Raw genomic sequence first — 9,523 nt, forward strand, 5'->3', positions numbered from 1 at the left:
ACATCATTCTTAAAATGACACAAAATATCATTACTTAAAAAGAAAGTGATAATCTTATTTTTTTATTTTATTTTTTCTTACAAAGTGGTCATCAAATTTGAACTGCATGATGAAGTTTAGTTGGCATGTCTTATTTAGAACCATTAAAGAAAGAGAATAGGAAGAAAGTGAAGGGGAGTTCAATTAAGCCCATTAAAGACAAAACAAGCTCTTGTGATATAGAGCAGTTACACATTCATCTCTTTCCAAATTAATTATTGCATCTGTAACTTTAGGATCCATGCGTGGATTATAGATTGATTAGATTCCATAATAGATCTATCCATATTTTATACGAAGATGGACAACAGATAGAAAATAAACATTTCTTTTTCGGGTTAAATATCTTATTCACTCTTGGAGTTTCACAACTTTATTTTTTGACTCCTAAGGTTTACTTTTGATCATAGGATATTCCTGTGGTTTGTCTAAAGACCGAGATGGTCCTTCCATCAATCTGCCGTTAATAGACTTAATGAATATCCACATCACTAACTTGGAGACCAATTACATTTCGACACATGTCCTAATTGCCAAATCATCAAATATGACTGGATTATTAATTTACCACGTAATAATTTTTTTTTTAACAATCAAAATACATTTATTTTATTGTACAGAAACAACAAAGTCTTGAAAATTCTCCAACAAAAAAAAACCCCAAACCCATTCAACCAGACAACCCCATCTTCGGTGAAACCCCAAACGCTCTATCTTCGCCATCTTCCCCAACCTCCGACCACGACCAACCCACTCTCTCCGGCGACGATGCTTTCCGTTTCTTCGGTGACGATGCTTCCCCATTCTCCGTTCAAACCCTAAGCCCTATACCCCAAAGCCAATTTGAATGGAGTTGTATAGTAGGTTTGAACTTGATATTTGATAGATGGAGACAGAGAAAGAGTCAGAGATGGAGTTTGAGAGTGAGATGTGATCAAGAAAGAAAGGGAGTCAAGTAGAGAAAGACTTTTAGAGAAGGTAATTAAGATAAAAAAAGAGAGATTGGGCAAGAGAGAATTGTATGAGAGACGCGACACAAAACAATAAGAGAAAATTAGAGAAAAAGAGGCACTGAGAGATATTGAAAGAACGGAGAATGGGGAAGCATCGTCGCCGGAGAAACGGAAAGCATCGTCGCTGGAGAGAGTGGGTTGGTCGTGGCCGGAGGTTGGGGAAGATGACGAGGATAGAACGTTTGGGGTTTCATCGGAAATGGGGTTGTCTGGTTGAATGGGTTTGGGTTTTTGTTTTTTTGTTTTTTTTTTTTTTTTTTTTGTATGAAAGAATTTTCACGACAAATTGTTTCTGTACAAAAAAGTAAATGTATTTTGATTGTAAAAAACAAAATTATTACACGGCAAATTAATAATCTAGTCATATCTGATGATTTGGCAATTAGGACACGTGTCAAAATGTAATTGGTTCCTAAGCTAGTGACGTAGATTTCCGTTAAGTCTACTAACGGCATATGGATAGAAGGATTATATTGGTCTTTAGGCAAACCACATGGACCTCCTGTGATCAAAAGTAAATCTTAAAGGTCAAAATATAAAGTTGTGAAATTACAGGGGTAAATAAGGTATTTAGCCTTTCTTTTTATTATATTATCACAAAAATCATATATTTGTGGCATAAATAGTAGATAACATCACACTTTAGTCATATTGCACCAAGACAATATCATTCAATTACTGAACCCATTAGATATAATTACATACCTTTAAAAGAGTAAAAAACATTAATCTCGGTTTTAATTAATTAAAACATTGTGCACGTCTAATTTCAATTTATATTTTCCTTAGCAGTCATGGACATGTTATAAGACATGATGAATTAATTAAAAGAAATGCTAGAAGTCAATATTCATAAATAGCTAAAATGTTTTCTCATAGTTTAAAAGTACATACTTTTCAAATTTGGTCTAAATTTCAAATTTTGGTTCTCCTTAATAGAAATAGAACCAAAAAAAAAAAACAGAAAATTGAAGGAAAAAAAAAAAAAAAAAAAGAAAACAGAATCGAAAGAAGAGGAGGAATTTGAAATTTTGTTTAGTTTATTGAGAAAGGGCTAAACTTATTAGAAGTTATGTTTGTTAATGTTTTTTGGAGGTTTTTTTTTTTTATTACATTTTTTTTTTTTTAGTCATGCTAAAACACAAATATTTTGTGTTTTTAGGAATATTTTATATTTGAGTTGTTTGTTAATGTTTTCATTTTAAGAGAAAAAACAAGCAAAATCGACTTTATACGCGAGTTTGCCGAGAGAGAGAACATAAAAAATTTGGGGTGATTACTGATTTTTCTCTCTAGTGTTTTCTCTGAAATAACCTAGAGGAGAAGCAGCTTTCTATCAACAAAAGATTTTCAAAGTTTGTGGGAGGAAAGGCGTTGAGATACGTTCATTAAGGGGAAAACTCTTGGTTATCTGCAACAAGACGGTGGAGGGAGAGCAATATGGAAGAAGATCTAACTGAACTATGGGGGAAATTCACATTGACAGAGGCGGAGCAAGATGGTCTTGAAGTGTCAGAAGAGGAGGTGGAAGGGATATCTGTAAAAGGGAATAAATGCCTGGTGGGAAAACTTATCTATGAACGGTTCGTTGGAAAGGACTCTATTCGATCACAACTGGTTCGAGGATGGAAGCCTACGGGATCAATTACTTTCAAAGTTTTGGGAGAAAACCTTTTTCTGGTTGAGTTTGAGCATGAGGAGGACAAGATTAGGGTGATGGAGGGACGGCCGTGGTTTTTTGAAGGGCAACTCTTTGCTTTATCGGATTATGATGGGGTCACACCTCCAGAGAAAATGCATTTTGACTCAGCAGCTTTCTGGGTTAGAATGTATCGCCTTCCTCTTTCATGCATGGGGAGAGCGATGGGTTTTAAACTAGGCGCTACCATTGGTGTGGTGGAAGACGTGGACACTGACGAAGAAGGAATCGGTTGGGGACAATTCCTGCGAGTTAAAGTGCATATTAACTTTTTCAAACCTCTCCCAAGAGGCAGAATTATTAAGTTACAGAACAAAGCGCTTTGGGTTGAATTTCGGTATGAGAAAATTCCGAAATTCTGCTTCACATGTGGGGTTATCTGTCATGGAGCAGGTGGGTGCGTGAACGAGGAACTAAGGTGGAAGCAAGGCAGAGGCAAAGAGAATGAGTATGGGCCATGGATGAAGGTGAGCTATACAAAACGGAGACCATCTGCACGTAATGACTGGTATGGTGATGATGGTTCTTTCCGGTGGGAGGAGCCACCTAGAGGGGTGGCGGAAGCTCGATCGGTGTCACAGGAATTTTCGGAAAGTAACGGCTGTCCAGGTAGGAAAGAGGGAAGAAGTGATCAAGAAGGCATGTCCGGATTTTTTGCTGATCATTCAAAGTCTGTAACGGACACGTTTGAAGGCGAGAAGATTCGTAACTGGAAAGAAATGAATGCAGAGGGGGCAGCGAGTGGAAAATCTGGAGGGGGAAAGCAAGATTCAGGAACGTTCCATAATGGGAACGATTTGCTTATGCGGGAAAACAGGAGTGAAGAGCAATTAATGGGGAAAGATTCTGTGGAGACAAATCAGGCCATTAGTCAAGGGCACCCATATAGTAATTCAAATATGGAACATGAAGGTTTTAAAAATGGCGATACTGAAATAGAGGAAGACGTTATGGAAAAGGGGAGTAATAATGACAAGGTTGAGGGGATTTTTTTCCAAACGGATGGCCCCTCATTGAAGGGAAATTTCAATCAAATCATGGATGGAATTGATTCAAGGCATGAGGGTGACGCCACGTGCTCAAAGAAGAAAAAGGAAAAAGGGAAGAGTAAAAAAGGAAAAGAGACTGTCGCCATACAGGGATTGAAGCCCACTGCTCCTGTTCAAAGGCCCACCATTCTGAAGGGGCCCAATATCCGGACATGGAAAAAGCAAGCCCGAGCTATCACTGTAGAGCAGGGCCCAAGATCTTTATGCCATGGCCCTCTGGGTAAAAGACTGGCGGGGGGCAGAGAGTATGCTGAAGAAGCTGAGGGGGGAAGAAAAAGAGTGAAGGAGGGGGACAATACGCAAGTTTCTATGGAGAAAATATCGGCGGTGGCTGCGAATCAGCCCCGCCGGTCGAAATGAATCTGTTAAGCTGGAATTGCCGAGGGCTTGGGAACCCTCGGACAATTCGGGACCTTCGCAGTTTGGTGAAGGAAAAGCGGCCCAGTTTGGTTTTTCTCATGGAAACCAAACTTCAAGCTCCTCGGTTGGAATGTCTTAAGGCTCAACTGGGATTTGGGAGTGTTTTTGTAGTAGACTGTGTGGGACGAAGTGGGGGTTTGGCTTTGCTATGGAGTTCGGAAATTGATGTGACGATCCAAAATTATAGCCGCCGACATATTAACGCGGTTGTAAGAGTTGGGACACTTGGCCAGCCCTGGAAATTTACGGGGTTTTATGGACACCCCGAGGTAACAAAACGTAAGGAAGCTTGGAGCCTTTTGCAACATTTGAAGGATTTTTCACCTAGTGCATGGCTATGCATTGGTGATTTTAATGAGATTGTGTCAAGCGAAGAAAAGTCGGGGGAGCGCAAGACTCCAAGGTGGCAGATGGACGCTTTCAAAGACACTTTGGAGGGATGTCAACTTATTGAGCTTGGTTACACAGGTCCCCTTTTTACATGGAGTAATAAAAGAGAAGATAGACATTTCACTCAAGAACGACTTGATCGAGCTCTGAGCAATTTGGCGTGGACTGATTTATTCCCAAATCGTCATGTGGAGGTGATGGCAGCTCGGAGCTCGGATCATTCACCACTATCTGTGACCATTTTTCGGGAGGGGGCCCGACGTGCTAGGAATAAGCGGAGATTTAGCTACGAGGCAAGTTGGGGCAAAATGAGGGAGAATAAGGAGGCTATAAAGCAGGTCTGGAGGGTCAAGAATTCTCATCCTAATGTTTGGCAACGGGTCAAAAGAAAAATGGAAGACAGCAAAAAAATTTTAATGCAGAAGCATCGTGAAAAAACTGCAGGGAAGGGGGCGATAATAGCACAGAAAACCTCTCTTCTTCAGCAATTGCAGGGGGAGGAGGGGAATATGCGGCAGAAGGAAATCCAAACTCTCCAAGATGACTTAAATGAGCTCCTTTTTGAAGATGAGGTGAAGTGGAAACAGCGTGCAAAAGAGCATTGGCTACAATATGGGGACAAAAACTCTAAGTTTTTCCATGCATGTGTCAATCAAAGGAGACGTTCCAGCCGTATCTCATGTGTTACTACGGAAGATGGAACTATGTGCACAACAGAAGAACAAGTCATACAAGCTTTCAGTGAATTTTTCCAAGATTTATTCACTACATCAGAACCGGTTGGAGTTGAAGACAGCTTAGCAGGCCTGGGAAAAAAGGTGACTGATGAAATGAACGAAGCACTATTGAGGGAGCCTACGGCAGAGGAAATTGGAGCTGCAATTTCGGAGATGGCTCCAATGAAGTCGCCAGGACCCGATGGCATACCGGCTGGGTTCTACATTGATAACTGGGCGGACGTGGGACACGAGGTTTGTAATGTTGTTCTCGAATTTTTTCAGACTGGGTATCTAGATGAAGATTTGAATTGTACTAATATTGCTTTGATCCCGAAGATAAAAAAACCCAATAAAAGTCTCTCATTTTAGACCCATAAGCCTTTGTAATGTGATGTACAAAATAATTTTGAAAACTTTGGCTAATAGGTTGAAGGTCATTTTACCAATTATCATATCACAAAATCAAAGTGCTTTTATACCTGGGCGCTTGATTTCTGACAATGTGCTGGCAGCGTATGAAACGCTCCATACCATGCACTCTAGGATGTGGGGTAAGGTAGGATATATGGCGCTCAAATTGGACATGAGCAAAGCCTATGATAGGGTTGAACGGATTTTTCTTGAGGAAGTAATGAGGAAGATGGGTTTTGCAGAAAAATGGATTGCTCTTATTAAGAAATGCATATCATCAGTGACATATTCTATCATTGTTAACGGAAACCCTGAAGGTTCTATTAAACCTTCACGGGGAATTCGACAAGGCGATCCCCTCTCACCATATTTGTTTATTCTTTGTGCTGAAGCTTTGAGTGCATTACTTCAACAGGCGGAGTCTACAGGGTTATTGAAGGGTGTTCCTACCTCGCCTAAGGGGCCAAGATTATCTCATTTGTTTTTTGCAGATGACAGCCTCTTGTTCTGCAAATCCACCTCCCAAGACTGGCTTAATCTTACGGGCATTTTGGAGAAATATGAGAAGGCATCGGGACAACGCCTAAATAGAGACAAGACCTCTATTTTCTTCAGTCGTAATACCAGCTCAGATCAAAAGGCATCCATTCTCCAGTTGGCGGGTGTGCCAGCTACACACAGATATGATAAATATCTTGGACTTCCAGCTTTGGTGGGGAGATCCCGAGTTCAAGAGTTTCAAAATATCAAGGAAAGAGTGAGAAATCGGATCAATGATTGGAAGACAAAATTTCTCTCTCAGGCCGGGAAGGAGATTCTTTTGAAAGCGGTTGTCCAAGCTATACCTACATATAGCATGAGTATGTTCCTACTTCCTAAGACTCTTTGCAAGGAGCTAAACTCGCTCATGCAAAAGTTTTGGTGGGGACACAAGGAGAATGAAAAGAAGATTCATTGGATGAGTTGGGAAAAGATGGGGCGATCAAAGGCGCAGGGCGGCATGGGCTTTCGGGATCTTCATTGTTTTAATAAAGCCTTGCTTGCAAAACAAGGTTGGAGACTCATAAAAAATCCCAAAAGTCTGGCGGCAGATATTCTAAAAGCAAAATATTTTGCTAAAGGGTCATTTAAAGAGGCAACTATTGGCAGCAGACCTTCTCTAGTCTGGAGAAGTATCATGTCAGCCAGGGATCTTCTTCTTGAGGGGCTTATTTGGCGTATAGGAGATGGACGAAATGTACGCATCTGGGGAGATCGGTGGCTTCCTAGACCCACTACTTTTACAATACAATCCCCGGTGACTAGATTAGAAGCAGATGCTACGGTGAGTGAGCTGATGGGACCTGGAGGGACTGGCTGGAATGTTCATTTAATCCGTGACATTTTCGTGGAGGAAGAAGCGGAGCTAATATGTAGTCTGCCGGTTAGTAAATACCAGCAGCCCGATAAGGAAATATGGAGAGCCTCACCGACGGGGGATTTTACAGTAAAAAGCGCATATTATTTGGAGCAGGAGAAGGCTAGGAAGACATTGGGAGAGGCATCAACAGAGGAAAGAGGGACAGAGATGTGGAAACTTATATGGGCGTTAGAAGTTCCTAACAATGTGCGTGTGTTCATATGGAAACTGTGCAACAATATATTACCCACAAAAGCTAACCTCCTCCGAAAAGGGGTGGTGAAGGATGCTATGTGCATGTTCTGTGAGAGAGAAGTGGAAACAGGCAAGCACGTTATATGGGAATGCCCAGCGGCTCAAGATGTCTGGGGGGTGGGTCCACGGAAAATACAAAAGTGCCACAGCCTAGACACAGAAGCTATGGAATTTATGGAACTTCTGCGGAGTAAATGTAATAAGGAGGAGATTGAGCTGTGTGTGCAAATAGCTTGGGGGATTTGGTCCCGTCGAAATTCAGTGCTGCATGGGGGCCTATTTACTCACCCAGTCCAGGTTGTCCATACTGCAGAAAGGTGCTTGCAGGAATACAAAACAGCCCAGGCTAAGGAAAGAGGAACACACATTGCTGTTGAGGAGAGACGGGAGATCAAGTGGCAGAGTCCTCCTATGGGAATTTTTAAAGCAAATTGGGATGTGGCCCTGGATAATACGAGCAAGTGTATGGGGATAGGCGTGCTGGTCCGTGATCATTTGGGCAAGATCACTGCCGCCCTGTGCAAAACGGTGGAGGCTTACCCAGAACCGGTTATAGCAGAGGCAATGGGAGCACTTAGGGCCATTGAACTTAGCCGTGAAATGGGGATTCAAGAAGTCATTTTTGAAGGAGATTGCAAAACGGTTGTCCAAGCAATAAACTGTAAGGAATACCAGTGGAGCCGTTATGGACAAGTGGTTGAGGATTCAAAGACACTTCTGGGGGATATTAGAAGATGGGAGATGAGGCACGTCAATAGGGAGGCAAACGCAGCGGCTCATGGATTGGCGAAATTTGCAATTAATGGGCCCATCGACCGCATCTGGAGAAACGAAGCACCCAGTTGTATAGCTGATATTGTATCCCAAGAGCTTTTTGCTCTTTCTATGTAGAGTCAAGTACTCTGTTTTTTGTGATGAAATGCAAGTGAAATTGTTTCAAAAAAAAAAAAATACATATTAAAGTTTTAAATTCAATTATTGAAGCGTCTCTTTCTCTTGCTTAGAAGTTTATAAGTAATGAAGCTTATTAGTTTGTCATATTTTACTTACAATACAATTGTCCTTATATTTTACATTTAATTGATTCATGATTTGTACTTGTAGGAGGGTTGATTTAGATTCATAATGTGTTGATTTTTTTTTTTTTTTTTTTTTGTTGGTTTGTTGGATTTGTAATTTATGGCAAAATGATTAATAAGTGTGATATGAATAATAGTGTTCAACTAGAAGCACAAATTACGTCCACAAAAGGTAGCTCAATCGGCTGTGACTACGCTTAATGAAGCGAAGATCATTAGTTCTAATCCTCCCCTCCCCCCTCCTTAATGTAATAATCGTGTGGATGCAGATAATAATCGCACAATGCAGATGCAGATGCAGATACCTAAAAGTGATAGCTGCTGATATTGCTAATAACTTATATGCATTTGCATTTTTACATACATGTCTTATACATTAATACATAGAAATAGAGACAAACAGTGAAGACAAGTCATATAGATACCCAACACCCATAATACAATGTAATACATTTAGACCCTCGTTCATTATGCATGTAATCTACTTTCTTTCTTCTGTTGCTTCTGAGATGATACAACAAATTACACTCAATTGTCCATTCATGATGCAGATTCACCTGCTCCCCACCATAGTTTTGGACCAAGAGAGATCCATGGATGAAGACCCAAAATTTCGTGGAATGGATTTCATTTTACGGAGCAAATATGCATCTGTATCCTCACTTTCAACCGCCTCCGCAACCTCATTGTTTCCCTCCAACACTTTCATTACTTGTCTCATGGTTGGCCGGGAACTTGGGTCAGGGTACGCACACAACAAGCCCAAGTGAAGCACCCTCTCCACTTCTTGTTCATCAAACTCGCCTCTACCCTTCAATCTCTCATCAAGGGCATTCATTAATTGCCCTTGTACCATCAATAGCCATGCCCAATCTACCAATGGTGGCTTGCCTTCCTCTATAGGCCTCCTCCCACACATTACTTCTAAAATCAGGATACCAAATCCAAACACATCAGTTTGAGCCGATGACCGTCCGCTCCTAATCACTTCCGGTGCCAAATATCCGACGGTCCCAACCACCCTTGTCGTGTTAGGCACTTGACTATGGT

This window comes from Corylus avellana, chromosome ca2, assembly GCF_901000735.1.
Source record: "Corylus avellana chromosome ca2, CavTom2PMs-1.0".
Classification (NCBI taxonomy): Eukaryota; Viridiplantae; Streptophyta; class Magnoliopsida; order Fagales; family Betulaceae; genus Corylus; species Corylus avellana.